Raw genomic sequence first — 15,650 nt, forward strand, 5'->3', positions numbered from 1 at the left:
TGCTATATAGGTCACATAGTCGCACCAATATTCAGCCGTGTCATAGACATCTCGTTTTTAATACAAACGTAGAAACTACACCCCTGAGCCTATCGCTGTTACTTCCTCGGCGAGAAACGCTTATTACAGAAAATTTAGACTAAACGAAGGTTCCACCGAGATTCGAACTCGGATCGCTGGATTCAGAGTCCAGAGTGCTAACCGTTACACCATTTTTTTTTTTTTTTTTTTTTTTTTTTGGGCCTCCCTTCTCCCCACACAGCCCATCCATACGCTCACCTTCTTGTGCCTTCTTCGGCTAGCTTCTGCGCTTTTTTAGTGGAGACTGTTCTTTTGTATTTTTTTGAAGTTTTTTTTATTTTTTTTTATTTATTTTATTTTTATTTTTTTATTTTTTTTTATTTATTTTTTATTTTTTTTATTTTTTTTTTTTTTATTTGGCGGTGGTATATCTCAGGATCACTACCTCTCAAGCTCGTCTTCACTTAGTAATGGCATGAATATTTCCGTGTCGTTCTGCATTCGTCGATGTTTCAGTTGCTTGAAGGCTTGATTCAATGTTGTCATCTCTTAGTGTTGAGAGTATGTTCGCCGAGATGGCCGCCGTGCAGTTTCCTTGCTGTGATTCACTAAAGTAACTGGTGTGTTCCTTGAGTTGGTGGAGACAAAAACAACAAGAGCATATGATTCTCTTTCTGTATCGTAGATAATAAGGAGAAATAAAGGTCCGTATTGAGGAAAAAAACGGGTATCTAGAAAGAAATACTGCCTCGTCTGAGTTAAACTACATCAAATTAAAATATACGTGTCTTCTGGGGAACGTAAAGAAACAGAAATAAATATTGGCTCCACAAGCTTGGCATCCTGTTGCATGCTGCTTCTCTTTGACCTTAGGTGCACACATTGTACCACCTATGAAACAATAAAGTCCGGAGAACTGACAAAGAGATACCCTAATAATAGAAGAAAGAAATAAAAAGCAATAATCGTACTCAATGGTTCGCACACTTAAAGTTTTCCATCATTCAAAGCAACGGTGAGAAATTTCTGAAATTTTTCTTTATATTTTCGTAATCGTTTGATCGCGTAATATTCAGCAATAAGATACATATGAAAATCAGAAAGTGTAGGCGTTTTAGTCGTCAGCATATAATAGAGGTACTGTCCAATTAACCAGGTATAGCTATTATTTTTAGATTTCGGAAATAATTGCCAGTCCGGGTGGAGTATATCCTGCAGTTGTATTGCGGATGGCGACGTTCTATTAATAAGAGCCAGTTTCATTCTAGTCCAGTTCCAGATTTGCGTTTGATCTCTGCAGTATAATATGTGTTGCAATGTTTCCACATGTCCACACGCGTCGCAAGTCGGTGTAGGACGTAATTGGATCTTACACAATTTCTCCCCCGTGGGCATCACCTCGTTCACAACATCATACCACACGGATCGTACTCGGGAACGAAGAAGAGGAGTGCTGATATTCATCCAAATTTGTCGCCAGTTCTTGCCAGGATACTTCATTTCTATAGAGTTATTCTGTTGCCGATTCGTAAATACACTGTAGACAGCCGCGGCAGTGAATGCTTGCAGGTGTTGATGCACATAGCTGGACTCCACGTAAAATCGGCGAATATGAACGAGCTCGGGATGGATAGGTCCAACATTTATCGGTGGCGTCAAATCCGGTGGTCGTAACTGCTGGAATAGACGTGCCGTAAGACCTGTCTGACTACATCGTAAGATCCTTGATGTTCTAGCTAGAAAAATCGCTAAGCACTGTGATTCAACATCTTTAAGGGCTAGACCACCTTTATAGTGAGGTAAAGCGGTAGCCTTGAAAGCGACTTTAAAAATATTACCTCGCCAAACGTACCAGCCTGCAAGAGCTAAAATTCTGTTTGCAATATCGGTAGGAATAGGGAGAACAGCGGCAACATGGTAAATCTTGCTGAGAACATAATAATTGACGAAATGTGCTCTCTGAATCCTGTCTAAAGACCGCATATTGTGCTCTCGAATCAAAGCTCGAAGGACGTTGAGCTTCTGTTCCCAATTCACTCTCACCATTTCCCGTGGATTCGAAGTGAGAATCAAGCCAAGGTGCTTGAGTTGGTTGGTTGCCTCTAACCAAACGGTGTTCGCAAAGCGAGCCTGCGGACCTAAATGCAAGACTTTGGATTTCCGTTCGTTAAGGCGTGCACCGCAGGCGCTGGCATACCGGTGTACAAGCCGTCGCACGGTATCGAACTCTTCGTCGTTGTTGATAAGGACGCTAATATCGTCCGCATAGGCATGACAGACGGTCTTTGTATTCAGCGTTTGAAGACCCGGTAAGGTGACGCAAAACGTCTTCAGTAGTGGCTCTATAGCAATGGCGAAAAGAGTCGTAGAAAGCGGGCACCCTTGTCGCAAACCTTGTTGAATGGGCACAGGGGCTGTTAACTGGCCGTTGAATTTCACGCGGGAAGACGTATTGCTGATACAGTTCCTGATTATCTGTACGAAATACTGGTTGAAACCCAGTTTTTCCAGCGTTCTGAACAGAAATCCGTGGTTAGTCCTATCAAATGCCTTATCGAAGTCGAAAAAGACTATTGCCAACGTGGTCTTGCAAATCCAAGTCAAATATGCAATATCTCGGTATTCGCACAGGGCGTCTATCATTGATCGGCCAGTAACCACGTTCATGTGATATGAACCAAGAACATTACGAAGGACTGGCTTGAGTCTGGCATTGATAATCCGAGTAAAGATTTTGAAATCTGCGTTGAGTAGGGTGATTGGTCGTAAGTTATTGAGTGAAGTCCCCGGTGACGGTTTGGAGACTAAGACTATCATGCCCTCAGTAAACTGCGATGGAAGAGCAGTATTCATTAACAATTCATTATACATGATAGTCAGTTCGTCGCCGAAAACATCCCAGTACCGAAGATAAAATTCAATCGGCAAACCGTCTAAGCCTGCAGCTTTTCCTTTCGCCGCAGACGTAATGATAGACTTCACTTCGAAGTTAGTTATGGTTGCCAGGAGCTGTGCGTGGTCGTCCGGATCCACCGATGCCGTAATGTTAGACAAAAATTCCTCTCCCGCCACTACATCTGTGTCATGCAGTGAGTAAAGTTGCCGGAAATGATTCCGGATAAAAGCCTTAAGCTCGCCTTGCTCATCATAAACACGACCTTCGTCATCTGTCAGTTGAGTAATGATTTTTTGTCTGCCCCTTTTAGCTTCCCGTATGACGTGGTACAAGGACGCAGACTCATTAAAGGTGTCATCGGAAGAGCGTGCCCGGACTTGGGCTCCTGCCAGAGACTCACGAACCAAAGCGGTGATTTTGGCTTTGGTACGTTTAATGCGTAGGAGATTGCCAGGCAGTGCAGAGGAATCGTTATACAACTGTCGGAGAGCGGTAAAATAAAACTCCAACGTCTGTTTCTTCCAGTACGCCTTAGCCCTGGCAAACTGACAAATACATTTCTTTATGTGCGGCTTCACTAACTCCGTCCACCAATGAACACGCTCCCTATATCGTTGTCGTCGCTGGAGGCACCATTGCCACGTTGCAATAAGATCCTTCTTCAGGTCGCCGTCGTTCAACAGGGCGACGTTCAGTTGCCAGACGCCTCGACCCAAAAAGGTTTTCTGCGAGACATGCCGAAGCGTGATGTGATACGCACAGTGGTCGCTAAAATTAACAGGCCATATTTCACAATCCCTGGCAGCGCTTAAAATGTCTTTAGATACATAAAACCTATCCAGACGACTAGCGGAGGCAGCGGTAACATAAGTATATCCGGCGACCTGCGGGCGAAGTGAGCACCAGGTATCTTGTAAGTCCAGCCCATCAATTAAATCTCGCAACTCCAAACAAAAATTAAAATTCGGACACTGGTCTTCTCTGCGTACAACACAATTAAAATCGCCGCCCAATAAAATCCTCGAACAACCACAGGATAATAATGGTACAATTTCATCGCGATAAAAAACACTCCTATCCCTTCGGCCTGTAGATCCAGTCGGGGCGTAGACGTTGATCAAAAGCAAATCTTCGAATTGTACGACAATCCCTCTACCCGTTTCTAAAATCGCTCGAGGTCTGCAAGTGATGCCCGCTTTGTACAAAATTGCAGTCCCTGCCTCATCGCCGATATTGATGATGGCCTCATAGCCCGTGACATTCCCGACCTTGGGTGTGACGACTTCTTGTAAGAAAACGATATCTATATCGGCGGCGTACATATAGTCAGTCAAACATTTTAATTTGACATCAGATGTTATTCGATTTATATTAGCAGTTGCAATTGTGTAATCCCGCATAAGAAAGGGCAATACTATGTTATTGCGTATCGTCGGCCCAGGACGGCTGCTTGCTCGACCCCGGCGGGGGAGTGGTATCCATAAAAGCATCGGGTCCAGAACTGTCGACATGCATCACCACATCGGTCTCCTCTGAATGCTGCACGACCTGTACTCCATCGTCTGTAACGATTCTCTCACATTCATCGGTCCGGAACTGCTTGATTGTACGCTGCAGTTTCTGTTCAAGAGTACGAGTTTCCTCGTCACTCTGCTTACGGACCGATTTCTTTTGTCGTCCTTTCTTCTGAGGACGGACGTCCTCAACGTGTTCGTTGATGTCGGGTTTCGCAGCGGTAAGAGTAGCACCCGCGGGAGACTGTTCGTTGCCGGAAACTGCGCTTAGCGGAGAAGACACTTCAAGGGGATGGGAAACTCGCGGCTGGTTACCAGAGTCCTCAGGTGGAAGACTCTCCGCAGATGGGTGCAGATGTTGATTGGGCAATCCTGGCGGAAGTTCCACACGGACCACGCCAGCATCAGAAGGGCGCAAATTTCCGGCCCCGTCGATTGCATAGTTGTCCACGTCAGAATCAACGGGCAGTCGGCTCGCCGTAGCTGTGTTTACATCGGCGGCGGTCACGTCAGGCACAACCTCAGCCGCGTGCAGCTGTGGCGCGCTAACGACAGACGGACCGACAAGGCTCTCGGCATACGTCGGCCTATTGCCAACCTGCCCTGCTGCAAGGGCATCGCGTTGTCGCAAAACACGACGCACTGGTTTAGCACGGGGACACGCGGCCTTCAGATGGTCCGTAGAGCCACAAAGTACACAAGTACGTGGTTGCCCCTCGTACATAACGAGTGCCCGGAAGCCTTGTATCACGACATTCGACGGGATATGCTTCGAGAGGTCAATTCGCGCTACCCTGACACCATTATCCACATTGAAGTGTTTAAGTCCACTCCACTGCTCTTGGTGAATGTCCAATACGTTCCCATACTGGGACAGACATTGCCGAATACGTGCAAGTTCAATTTCAAATGGTAGGTTCAACACACGGACCGTGCGCAGACCTAACCCAGCATTGGTAACGACAACTTTACAAATTTCACCATCAGAATTAACGAACTCGGCAGTACCCTTAGTTAAGTCCATTACACGTAAACAAGGCTCGTCACTAACAAGTTTCACGTAGACAGCATTCGCCAGGAAATCGTATGAAAATCCTAAAACTTCCTCGTCTGTAAGACTCAATCTGTCGAAGAAGAAATCGACTAATTCGTGGACCTGTGGTCGGCTAAAACCGAACGGGAATTGGAAACGCAACGTGTAACGGCGTAACTGATCATCCATGGCAAAGGCCATGATGTACTTACAAGGCCCAACCAGCTGCAGGCGCCGCCAAATACGCGCGGAGCGAGCACTCCGGCACGTCTGCACACGGCCGCTGCTGCGGCGGAACTGCACCATGGAACCAGACACGAGCAAGGGACGCGTAAATACATTTAGCAGTATTCTGACGTACTTCAGACACTTCCTACTTGCATTTTTTAACCTAATGGACACGATCGAGCATTATAAAACTTAATCTGGGCAATATTTGCAGTTGCAGCCGATGACTGCATTTCCTCTGCGTCTATATGGGCGCGCTGAGTAGCAGTGTGTGGAAACGAAAGACAGGGACGGACGTAAAGCAATCAGTACGAACAAGAAAGTATGCAGAGCCTCTGGTAGCTCAGTTGGTAGAGCGGTGGACTGTAGTGGAGGATTCACAGTTATCCATAGGTCGCTGGTTCAAATCCGGCCCAGAGGACTGTTTTTCTAATCTCAGGAGCAAAGAGGCTCCAGAGCATGCCCACTCGGTCAGAACCTCCCTATGTTTTAAACCTATTTTAAAGGAAATTCATCTGCTCAGCTTGTAATAGCTAGTTGATTATCATGGGATTCTTAGCCTTCGTAGGATAATGATATTTCTTCGAATTATCGTAAAATTGCTTGCTCTTACAGGCATTACTCGTTTAATGTGCTATATAGGTCACATAGTCGCACCAATATTCAGCCGTTTCATAGACGTCTCGTTTTTCACACAAACGTAGAAACTAAATCCCTGAGCCTATCGCTGATACTTCCTCGGCGAGAAACGCTTATTACAGAAAATTTAGACTAAACGAAGGTTCCACCGAGATTCGAACTCGGATCGCTGGATTCAGAGTCCAGAGTGCTAACCGTTACACCATGGAACCAGACACGAGCAAGGGACGCGTAAATACATTTAGCAGTATTCTGACGTACTTCTGACACTTCCTACTTGCATTTTTTAACCTAATGGACACGATCGAGCATTATAAAACTTAATCTGGGCAATGTTTGCAGTTGCAGCCGATGACTGCATTTCCTCTGCGTCTATATGGGCGCGCTGAGTAGCAGTGTGTGGAAACGAAAGACAGGGACGGACGTAAAGCAATCAGTACGAACAAGAAAGTATGCAGAGCCTCTGGTAGCTCAGTTGGTAGAGCGGTGGACTGTAGTGGAGGATTCACAGTTATCCATAGGTCGCTGGTTCAAATCCGGCCCAGAGGACTGTTTTTCTAATCTCAGGAGCAAAGAGGCTCCAGAGCATGCCCACTCGGTCAGAACCTCCCTATGTTTTAAACGTATTTTAAAGGAAATTCATTTGCTCAGCTTGTAATAGCTAGTTGATTATCATGGGATTCTTAGCCTTCGTAGGATAATGATATTTCTTCGAATTATCGTAAAATTGCTTGCTCTTACAGGCATTACTCGTTTAATGTGCTATATAGGTCACATAGTCGCACCAATATTCAGCCGTTTCATAGACGTCTCGTTTTTCACACAAACGTAGAAACTAAATCCCTGAGCCTATCGCTGATACTTCCTCGGCGAGAAACGCTTATTACAGAAAATTTAGACTAAACGAAGGTTCCACCGAGATTCGAACTCGGATCGCTGGATTCAGAGTCCAGAGTGCTAACCGTTACACCATGGAACCAGACACGAGCAAGGGACGCGTAAATACATTTAGCAGTATTCTGACGTACTTCAGACACTTCCAACTTGCATTTTTTAACCTAATGGACACGATCGAGCATTATAAAACTTAATCTGGGCAATGTTTGCAGTTGCAGCCGATGACTGCATTTCCTCTGCGTCTATATGGGCGCGCTGAGTAGCAGTGTGTGGAAACGAAAGACAGGGACGGACGTAAAGCAATCAGTACGAACAAGAAAGTATGCAGAGCCTCTGGTAGCTCAGTCGGTAGAGCGGTGGACTGTAGTGGAGGATTCACAGTTATCCATAGGTCGCTGGTTCAAATCCGGCCCAGAGGACTGTTTTTCTAATCTCAGGAGCAAAGAGGCTCCAGAGCATGCCCACTCGGTCAGAACCTCCCTATGTTTTAAACCTATTTTAAAGGAAATTCATTTGCTCAGCTTGTAATAGCTAGTTGATTATCATGGGATTCTTAGCCTTCGTAGGATAATGATATTTCTTCGAATTATCGTAAAATTGCTTGCTCTTACAGGCATTACTCGTTTAATGTGCTATATAGGTCACATAGTCGCACCAATATTCAGCCGTTTCATAGACGTCTCGTTTTTCACACAAACGTAGAAACTAAATCCCTGAGCCTATCGCTGATACTTCCTCGGCGAGAAACGCTTATTACAGAAAATTTAGACTAAACGAAGGTTCCACCGAGATTCGAACTCGGATCGCTGGATTCAGAGTCCAGAGTGCTAACCGTTACACCATGGAACCAGACACGAGCAAGGGACGCGTAAATACATTTAGCAGTATTCTGACGTACTTCAGACACTTCCTACTTGCATTTTTTAACCTAATGGACACGATCGAGCATTATAAAACTTAATCTGGGCAATGTTTGCAGTTGCAGCCGATGACTGCATTTCCTCTGCGTCTATATGGGCGCGCTGAGTAGCAGTGTGTGGAAACGAAAGACAGGGACGGACGTAAAGCAATCAGTACGAACAAGAAAGTATGCAGAGCCTCTGGTAGCTCAGTTGGTAGAGCGGTGGACTGTAGTGGAGGATTCACAGTTATCCATAGGTCGCTGGTTCAAATCCGGCCCAGAGGACTGTTTTTCTAATCTCAGGAGCAAAGAGGCTCCAGAGCATGCCCACTCGGTCAGAACCTCCCTATGTTTTAAACCTATTTTAAAGGAAATTCATTTGCTCAGCTTGTAATAGCTAGTTGATTATCATGGGATTCTTAGCCTTCGTAGGATAATGATATTTCTTCGAATTATCGTAAAATTGCTTGCTCTTACAGGCATTACTCGTTTAATGTGCTATATAGGTCACATAGTCGCACCAATATTCAGCCGTTTCATAGACGTCTCGTTTTTCACACAAACGTAGAAACTAAATCCCTGAGCCTATCGCTGATACTTCCTCGGCGAGAAACGCTTATTACAGAAAATTTAGACTAAACGAAGGTTCCACCGAGATTCGAACTCGGATCGCTGGATTCAGAGTCCAGAGTGCTAACCGTTACACCATGGAACCAGACACGAGCAAGGGACGCGTAAATAAATTTAGCAGTATTCTGACGTACTTCAGACACTTCCAACTTGCATTTTTTAACCTAATGGACACGATCGAGCATTATAAAACTTAATCTGGGCAATGTTTGCAGTTGCAGCCGATGACTGCATTTCCTCTGCGTCTATATGGGCGCGCTGAGTAGCAGTGTGTGGAAACGAAAGACAGGGACGGACGTAAAGCAATCAGTACGAACAAGAAAGTATGCAGAGCCTCTGGTAGCTCAGTTGGTAGAGCGGTGGACTGTAGTGGAGGATTCACAGTTATCCATAGGTCGCTGGTTCAAATCCGGCCCAGAGGACTGTTTTTCTAATCTCAGGAGCAAAGAGGCTCCAGAGCATGCCCACTCGGTCAGAACTTCCCTATGTTTTAAACCTATTTTAAAGGAAATTCATTTGCTCAGCTTGTAATAGCTAGTTGATTATCATGGGATTCTTAGCCTTCGTAGGATAATGATATTTCTTCGAATTATAGTAAAATTGCTTGCTCTTACAGGCATTACTCGTTTAATGTGCTATATAGGTCACATAGTCGCACCAATATTCAGCCGTTTCATAGACGTCTCGTTTTTCACACAAACGTAGAAACTAAATCCCTGAGCCTATCGCTGATACTTCCTCGGCGAGAAACGCTTATTACAGAAAATTTAGACTAAACGAAGGTTCCACCGAGATTCGAACTCGGATCGCTGGATTCAGAGTCCAGAGTGCTAACCGTTACACCATGGAACCAGACACGAGCAAGGGACGCGTAAATACATTTAGCAGTATTCTGACGTACTTCAGACACTTCCTACTTGCATTTTTTAACCTAATGGACACGATCGAGCATTATAAAACTTAATCTGGGCAATGTTTGCAGTTGCAGCCGATGACTGCATTTCCTCTGCGTCTATATGGGCGCGCTGAGTAGCAGTGTGTGGAAACGAAAGACAGGGACGGACGTAAAGCAATCAGTACGAACAAGAAAGTATGCAGAGCCTCTGGTAGCTCAGTTGGTAGAGCGGTGGACTGTAGTGGAGGATTCACAGTTATCCATAGGTCGCTGGTTCAAATCCGGCCCAGAGGACTGTTTTTCTAATCTCAGGAGCAAAGAGGCTCCAGAGCATGCCCACTCGGTCAGAACCTCCCTATGTTTTAAACCTATTTTAAAGGAAATTCATTTGCTCAGCTTGTAATAGCTAGTTGATTATCATGGGATTCTTAGCCTTCGTAGGATAATGATATTTCTTCGAATTATCGTAAAATTGCTTGCTCTTACAGGCATTACTCGTTTAATGTGCTATATAGGTCACATAGTCGCACCAATATTCAGCCGTTTCATAGACGTCTCGTTTTTCACACAAACGTAGAAACTAAATCCCTGAGCCTATCGCTGATACTTCCTCGGCGAGAAACGCTTATTACAGAAAATTTAGACTAAACGAAGGTTCCACCGAGATTCGAACTCGGATCGCTGGATTCAGAGTCCAGAGTGCTAACCGTTACACCATGGAACCAGACACGAGCAAGGGACGCGTAAATACATTTAGCAGTATTCTGACGTACTTCAGACACTTCCTACTTGCATTTTTTAACCTAATGGACACGATCGAGCATTATAAAACTTAATCTGGGCAATGTTTGCAGTTGCAGCCGATGACTGCATTTCCTCTGCGTCTATATGGGCGCGCTGAGTAGCAGTGTGTGGAAACGAAAGACAGGGACGGACGTAAAGCAATCAGTACGAACAAGAAAGTATGCAGAGCCTCTGGTAGCTCAGTTGGTAGAGCGGTGGACTGTAGTGGAGGATTCACAGTTATCCATAGGTCGCTGGTTCAAATCCGGCCCAGAGGACTGTTTTTCTAATCTCAGGAGCAAAGAGGCTCCAGAGCATGCCCACTCGGTCAGAACCTCCCTATGTTTTAAACCTATTTTAAAGGAAATTCATTTGCTCAGCTTGTAATAGCTAGTTGATTATCATGGGATTCTTAGCCTTCGTAGGATAATGATATTTCTTCGAATTATCGTAAAATTGCTTGCTCTTACAGGCATTACTCGTTTAATGTGCTATATAGGTCACATAGTCGCACCAATATTCAGCCGTTTCATAGACGTCTCGTTTTTCACACAAACGTAGAAACTAAATCCCTGAGCCTATCGCTGATACTTCCTCGGCGAGAAACGCTTATTACAGAAAATTTAGACTAAACGAAGGTTCCACCGAGATTCGAACTCGGATCGCTGGATTCAGAGTCCAGACTGCTAACCGTTACACCATGGAACCAGACACGAGCAAGGGACGCGTAAATACATTTAGCAGTATTCTGACGTACTTCAGACACTTCCTACTTGCATTTTTTAACCTAATGGACACGATCGAGCATTATAAAACTTAATCTGGGCAATGTTTGCAGTTGCAGCCGATGACTGCATTTCCTCTGCGTCTATATGGGCGCGCTGAGTAGCAGTGTGTGGAAACGAAAGACAGGGACGGACGTAAAGCAATCAGTACGAACAAGAAAGTATGCAGAGCCTCTGGTAGCTCAGTTGGTAGAGCGGTGGACTGTAGTGGAGGATTCACAGTTATCCATAGGTCGCTGGTTCAAATCCGGCCCAGAGGACTGTTTTTCTAATCTCAGGAGCAAAGAGGCTCCAGAGCATGCCCACTCGGTCAGAACCTCCCTATGTTTTAAACCTATTTTAAAGGAAATTCATTTGCTCAGCTTGTAATAGCTAGTTGATTATCATGGGATTCTTAGCCTTCGTAGGATAATGATATTTCTTCGAATTATCGTAAAATTGCTTGCTCTTACAGGCATTACTCGTTTAATGTGCTATATAGGTCACATAGTCGCACCAATATTCAGCCGTTTCATAGACGTCTCGTTTTTCACACAAACGTAGAAACTAAATCCCTGAGCCTATCGCTGATACTTCCTCGGCGAGAAACGCTTATTACAGAAAATTTAGACTAAACGAAGGTTCCACCGAGATTCGAACTCGGATCGCTGGATTCAGAGTCCAGAGTGCTAACCGTTACACCATGGAACCAGACACGAGCAAGGGACGCGTAAATACATTTAGCAGTATTCTGACGTACTTCAGACACTTCCTACTTGCATTTTTTAACCTAATGGACACGATCGAGCATTATAAAACTTAATCTGGGCAATGTTTGCAGTTGCAGCCGATGACTGCATTTCCTCTGCGTCTATATGGGCGCGCTGAGTAGCAGTGTGTGGAAACGAAAGACAGGGACGGACGTAAAGCAATCAGTACGAACAAGAAAGTATGCAGAGCCTCTGGTAGCTCAGTTGGTAGAGCGGTGGACTGTAGTGGAGGATTCACAGTTATCCATAGGTCGCTGGTTCGAATCCGGCCCAGAGGACTGTTTTTCTAATCTCAGGAGCAAAGAGGCTCCAGAGCATGCCCACTCGGTCAGAACCTCCCTATGTTTTAAACCTATTTTAAAGGAAATTCATTTGCTCAGCTTGTAATAGCTAGTTGATTATCATGGGATTCTTAGCCTTCGTAGGATAATGATATTTCTTCGAATTATCGTAAAATTGCTTGCTCTTACAGGCATTACTCGTTTAATGTGCTATATAGGTCACATAGTCGCACCAATATTCAGCCGTTTCATAGACGTCTCGTTTTTCACACAAACGTAGAAACTTAATCCCTGAGCCTATCGCTGATACTTCCTCGGCGAGAAACGCTTATTACAGAAAATTTAGACTAAACGAAGGTTCCACCGAGATTCGAACTCGGATCGCTGGATTCAGAGTCCAGACTGCTAACCGTTACACCATGGAACCAGACACGAGCAAGGGACGCGTAAATACATTTAGCAGTATTCTGACGTACTTCAGACACTTCCTACTTGCATTTTTTAACCTAATGGACACGATCGAGCATTATAAAACTTAATCTGGGCAATGTTTGCAGTTGCAGCCGATGACTGCATTTCCTCTGCGTCTATATGGGCGCGCTGAGTAGCAGTGTGTGGAAACGAAAGACAGGGACGGACGTAAAGCAATCAGTACGAACAAGAAAGTATGCAGAGCCTCTGGTAGCTCAGTTGGTAGAGCGGTGGACTGTAGTGGAGGATTCACAGTTATCCATAGGTCGCTGGTTCAAATCCGGCCCAGAGGACTGTTTTTCTAATCTCAGGAGCAAAGAGGCTCCAGAGCATGCCCACTCGGTCAGAACCTCCCTATGTTTTAAACCTATTTTAAAGGAAATTCATTTGCTCAGCTTGTAATAGCTAGTTGATTATCATGGGATTCTTAGCCTTCGTAGGATAATGATATTTCTTCGAATAATCGTAAAATTGCTTGCTCTTACAGGCATTACTCGTTTAATGTGCTATATAGGTCACATAGTCGCACCAATATTCAGCCGTTTCATAGACGTCTCGTTTTTCACACAAACGTAGAAACTAAATCCCTGAGCCTATCGCTGATACTTCCTCGGCGAGAAACGCTTATTACAGAAAATTTAGACTAAACGAAGGTTCCACCGAAATTCGAACTCGGATCGCTGGATTCAGAGTCCAGAGTGCTAACCGTTACACCATGGAACCAGACACGAGCAAGGGACGCGTAAATACATTTAGCAGTATTCTGACGTACTTCAGACACTTCCTACTTGCATTTTTTAACCTAATGGACACGATCGAGCATTATAAAACTTAATCTGGGCAATGTTTGCAGTTGCAGCCGATGACTACATTTCCTCTGCGTCTATATGGGCGCGCTGAGTAGCAGTGTGTGGAAACGAAAGACAGGGACGGACGTAAAGCAATCAGTACGAACAAGAAAGTATGCAGAGCCTCTGGTAGCTCAGTTGGTAGAGCGGTGGACTGTAGTGGAGGATTCACAGTTATCCATAGGTCGCTGGTTCAAATCCGGCCCAGAGGACTGTTTTTCTAATCTCAGGAGCAAAGAGGCTCCAGAGCATGCCCACTCGGTCAGAACCTCCCTATGTTATAAACCTATTTTAAAGGAAATTCATTTGCTCAGCTTGTAATAGCTAGTTGATTATCATGGGATTCTTAGCCTTCGTAGGATAATGGTATTTCTTCGAATTATCGTAAAATTGCTTGCTCTTACAGGCATTACTCGTTTAATGTGCTATATAGGTCACATAGTCGCACCAATATTCAGCCGTTTCATAGACGTCTCGTTTTTCACACAAACGTAGAAACTAAATCCCTGAGCCTATCGCTGATACTTCCTCGGCGAGAAACGCTTATTACAGAAAATTTAGACTAAACGAAGGTTCCACCGAGATTCGAACTCGGATCGCTGGATTCAGAGTCCAGAGTGCTAACCGTTACACCATGGAACCAGACACGAGCAAGGGACGCGTAAATACATTTAGCAGTATTCTGACGTACTTCAGACACTTCCTACTTGCATTTTTTAACCTAATGGACACGATCGAGCATTATAAAACTTAATCTGGGCAATGTTTGCAGTTGCAGCCGATGACTGCATTTCCTCTGCGTCTATATGGGCGCGCTGAGTAGCAGTGTGTGGAAACGAAAGACAGGGACGGACGTAAAGCAATCAGTACGAACAAGAAAGTATGCAGAGCCTCTGGTAGCTCAGTTGGTAGAGCGGTGGACTGTAGTGGAGGATTCACAGATATCCATAGGTCGCTGGTTCAAATCCGGCCCAGAGGACTGTTTTTCTAATCTCAGGAGCAAAGAGGCTCCAGAGCATGCCCACTCGGTCAGAACCTCCCTATGTTTTAAACCTATTTTAAAGGAAATTCATTTGCTCAGCTTGTAATAGCTAGTTGATTATCATGGGATTCTTAGCCTTCGTAGGATAATGATATTTCTTCGAATTATCGTAAAATTGCTTGCTTTTACAGGCATTACTCGTTTAATGTGCTATATAGGTCACATAGTCGCACCAATATTCAGCCGTTTCATAGACGTCTCGTTTTTCACACAAACGTAGAAACTAAATCCCTGAGCCTATCGCTGATACTTCCTCGGCGAGAAACGCTTATTACAGAAAATTTAGACTAAACGAAGGTTCCACCGAGATTCGAACTCGGATCGCTGGATTCAGAGTCCAGAGTGCTAACCGTTACACCATGGAACCAGACACGAGCAAGGGACGCGTAAATACATTTAGCAGTATTCTGACGTACTTCAGACACTTCCTACTTGCATTTTTTAACCTAATGGACACGATCGAGCATTATAAAACTTAATCTGGGCAATGTTTGCAGTTGCAGCCGATGACTGCATTTCCTCTGCGTCTATATGGGCGCGCTGAGTAGCAGTGTGTGGAAACGAAAGACAGGGACGGACGTAAAGCAATCAGTACGAACAAGAAAGTATGCAGAGCCTCTGGTAGCTCAGTTGGTAGAGCGGTGGACTGTAGTGGAGGATTCACAGTTATCCATAGGTCGCTGGTTCAAATCCGGCCCAGAGGACTGTTTTTCTAATCTCAGGAGCAAAGAGGCTCCAGAGCATGCCCACTCGGTCAGAACCTCCCTATGTTTTAAACGTATTTTAAAGGAAATTCATTTGCTCAGCTTGTAATAGCTAGTTGATTATCATGGGATTCTTAGCCTTCGTAGGATAATGATATTTCTTCGAATTATCGTAAAATTGCTTGCTCTTACAGGCATTACTCGTTTAATGTGCTATATAGGTCACATAGTCGCACCAATATTCAGCCGTTTCATAGACGTCTCGTTTTTCACACAAACGTAGAAACTAAATCCCTGAGCCTATCGCTGATACTTCCTCGGCGAGAAACGCTT

At 44.7% G+C, this 15,650-nt stretch overlaps 25 non-coding genes across 25 annotated transcripts; 13 read left to right on the forward strand and 12 right to left on the reverse strand.

Moving 5' to 3' along the window:
* Nucleotides 1-6,024: 6,024 nt before the first annotated feature.
* Nucleotides 6,025-6,113, forward strand: Trnay-gua (transfer RNA tyrosine (anticodon GUA)). The gene is given in 2 exon segments: nucleotides 6,025-6,061; nucleotides 6,078-6,113. It is a non-coding gene; the product is annotated as a tRNA-Tyr (tRNA).
* Nucleotides 6,114-6,471: 358 nt separating this feature from the next.
* Trnaq-cug (transfer RNA glutamine (anticodon CUG)) lies at nucleotides 6,472-6,543 on the reverse strand. Its single transcript has one exon. It is a non-coding gene; the product is annotated as a tRNA-Gln (tRNA).
* Nucleotides 6,544-6,791: 248 nt separating this feature from the next.
* Trnay-gua (transfer RNA tyrosine (anticodon GUA)) lies at nucleotides 6,792-6,880 on the forward strand. Its single transcript is given in 2 exon segments — nucleotides 6,792-6,828; nucleotides 6,845-6,880. It is a non-coding gene; the product is annotated as a tRNA-Tyr (tRNA).
* A 358-nt stretch (nucleotides 6,881-7,238) lies between these two features.
* On the reverse strand, nucleotides 7,239-7,310 carry Trnaq-cug (transfer RNA glutamine (anticodon CUG)). The gene has a single exon. It is a non-coding gene; the product is annotated as a tRNA-Gln (tRNA).
* A 248-nt stretch (nucleotides 7,311-7,558) lies between these two features.
* Nucleotides 7,559-7,647, forward strand: Trnay-gua (transfer RNA tyrosine (anticodon GUA)). The gene is given in 2 exon segments: nucleotides 7,559-7,595; nucleotides 7,612-7,647. It is a non-coding gene; the product is annotated as a tRNA-Tyr (tRNA).
* A 358-nt stretch (nucleotides 7,648-8,005) lies between these two features.
* On the reverse strand, nucleotides 8,006-8,077 carry Trnaq-cug (transfer RNA glutamine (anticodon CUG)). The gene has a single exon. It is a non-coding gene; the product is annotated as a tRNA-Gln (tRNA).
* A 248-nt stretch (nucleotides 8,078-8,325) lies between these two features.
* Nucleotides 8,326-8,414, forward strand: Trnay-gua (transfer RNA tyrosine (anticodon GUA)). The gene is given in 2 exon segments: nucleotides 8,326-8,362; nucleotides 8,379-8,414. It is a non-coding gene; the product is annotated as a tRNA-Tyr (tRNA).
* Nucleotides 8,415-8,772: 358 nt separating this feature from the next.
* On the reverse strand, nucleotides 8,773-8,844 carry Trnaq-cug (transfer RNA glutamine (anticodon CUG)). Its single transcript has one exon. It is a non-coding gene; the product is annotated as a tRNA-Gln (tRNA).
* Nucleotides 8,845-9,092: 248 nt separating this feature from the next.
* On the forward strand, nucleotides 9,093-9,181 carry Trnay-gua (transfer RNA tyrosine (anticodon GUA)). Its single transcript is given in 2 exon segments — nucleotides 9,093-9,129; nucleotides 9,146-9,181. It is a non-coding gene; the product is annotated as a tRNA-Tyr (tRNA).
* Nucleotides 9,182-9,539: 358 nt separating this feature from the next.
* Nucleotides 9,540-9,611, reverse strand: Trnaq-cug (transfer RNA glutamine (anticodon CUG)). The gene has a single exon. It is a non-coding gene; the product is annotated as a tRNA-Gln (tRNA).
* A 248-nt stretch (nucleotides 9,612-9,859) lies between these two features.
* On the forward strand, nucleotides 9,860-9,948 carry Trnay-gua (transfer RNA tyrosine (anticodon GUA)). Its single transcript is given in 2 exon segments — nucleotides 9,860-9,896; nucleotides 9,913-9,948. It is a non-coding gene; the product is annotated as a tRNA-Tyr (tRNA).
* Nucleotides 9,949-10,306: 358 nt separating this feature from the next.
* Nucleotides 10,307-10,378, reverse strand: Trnaq-cug (transfer RNA glutamine (anticodon CUG)). Its single transcript has one exon. It is a non-coding gene; the product is annotated as a tRNA-Gln (tRNA).
* Nucleotides 10,379-10,626: 248 nt separating this feature from the next.
* Trnay-gua (transfer RNA tyrosine (anticodon GUA)) lies at nucleotides 10,627-10,715 on the forward strand. Its single transcript is given in 2 exon segments — nucleotides 10,627-10,663; nucleotides 10,680-10,715. It is a non-coding gene; the product is annotated as a tRNA-Tyr (tRNA).
* A 358-nt stretch (nucleotides 10,716-11,073) lies between these two features.
* On the reverse strand, nucleotides 11,074-11,145 carry Trnaq-cug (transfer RNA glutamine (anticodon CUG)). The gene has a single exon. It is a non-coding gene; the product is annotated as a tRNA-Gln (tRNA).
* A 248-nt stretch (nucleotides 11,146-11,393) lies between these two features.
* On the forward strand, nucleotides 11,394-11,482 carry Trnay-gua (transfer RNA tyrosine (anticodon GUA)). Its single transcript is given in 2 exon segments — nucleotides 11,394-11,430; nucleotides 11,447-11,482. It is a non-coding gene; the product is annotated as a tRNA-Tyr (tRNA).
* Nucleotides 11,483-11,840: 358 nt separating this feature from the next.
* Nucleotides 11,841-11,912, reverse strand: Trnaq-cug (transfer RNA glutamine (anticodon CUG)). The gene has a single exon. It is a non-coding gene; the product is annotated as a tRNA-Gln (tRNA).
* Nucleotides 11,913-12,160: 248 nt separating this feature from the next.
* Trnay-gua (transfer RNA tyrosine (anticodon GUA)) lies at nucleotides 12,161-12,249 on the forward strand. Its single transcript is given in 2 exon segments — nucleotides 12,161-12,197; nucleotides 12,214-12,249. It is a non-coding gene; the product is annotated as a tRNA-Tyr (tRNA).
* Nucleotides 12,250-12,607: 358 nt separating this feature from the next.
* On the reverse strand, nucleotides 12,608-12,679 carry Trnaq-cug (transfer RNA glutamine (anticodon CUG)). Its single transcript has one exon. It is a non-coding gene; the product is annotated as a tRNA-Gln (tRNA).
* Nucleotides 12,680-12,927: 248 nt separating this feature from the next.
* Trnay-gua (transfer RNA tyrosine (anticodon GUA)) lies at nucleotides 12,928-13,016 on the forward strand. Its single transcript is given in 2 exon segments — nucleotides 12,928-12,964; nucleotides 12,981-13,016. It is a non-coding gene; the product is annotated as a tRNA-Tyr (tRNA).
* A 358-nt stretch (nucleotides 13,017-13,374) lies between these two features.
* Trnaq-cug (transfer RNA glutamine (anticodon CUG)) lies at nucleotides 13,375-13,446 on the reverse strand. The gene has a single exon. It is a non-coding gene; the product is annotated as a tRNA-Gln (tRNA).
* Nucleotides 13,447-13,694: 248 nt separating this feature from the next.
* Trnay-gua (transfer RNA tyrosine (anticodon GUA)) lies at nucleotides 13,695-13,783 on the forward strand. The gene is given in 2 exon segments: nucleotides 13,695-13,731; nucleotides 13,748-13,783. It is a non-coding gene; the product is annotated as a tRNA-Tyr (tRNA).
* Nucleotides 13,784-14,141: 358 nt separating this feature from the next.
* Nucleotides 14,142-14,213, reverse strand: Trnaq-cug (transfer RNA glutamine (anticodon CUG)). The gene has a single exon. It is a non-coding gene; the product is annotated as a tRNA-Gln (tRNA).
* Nucleotides 14,214-14,461: 248 nt separating this feature from the next.
* On the forward strand, nucleotides 14,462-14,550 carry Trnay-gua (transfer RNA tyrosine (anticodon GUA)). The gene is given in 2 exon segments: nucleotides 14,462-14,498; nucleotides 14,515-14,550. It is a non-coding gene; the product is annotated as a tRNA-Tyr (tRNA).
* Nucleotides 14,551-14,908: 358 nt separating this feature from the next.
* Nucleotides 14,909-14,980, reverse strand: Trnaq-cug (transfer RNA glutamine (anticodon CUG)). Its single transcript has one exon. It is a non-coding gene; the product is annotated as a tRNA-Gln (tRNA).
* A 248-nt stretch (nucleotides 14,981-15,228) lies between these two features.
* Trnay-gua (transfer RNA tyrosine (anticodon GUA)) lies at nucleotides 15,229-15,317 on the forward strand. The gene is given in 2 exon segments: nucleotides 15,229-15,265; nucleotides 15,282-15,317. It is a non-coding gene; the product is annotated as a tRNA-Tyr (tRNA).
* The last annotated feature ends 333 nt before the right edge of the window (nucleotides 15,318-15,650 follow it).

This window comes from Schistocerca serialis, chromosome 2, assembly GCF_023864345.2.
Source record: "Schistocerca serialis cubense isolate TAMUIC-IGC-003099 chromosome 2, iqSchSeri2.2, whole genome shotgun sequence".
NCBI classification, from domain to species: domain Eukaryota; kingdom Metazoa; phylum Arthropoda; class Insecta; order Orthoptera; family Acrididae; genus Schistocerca; species Schistocerca serialis.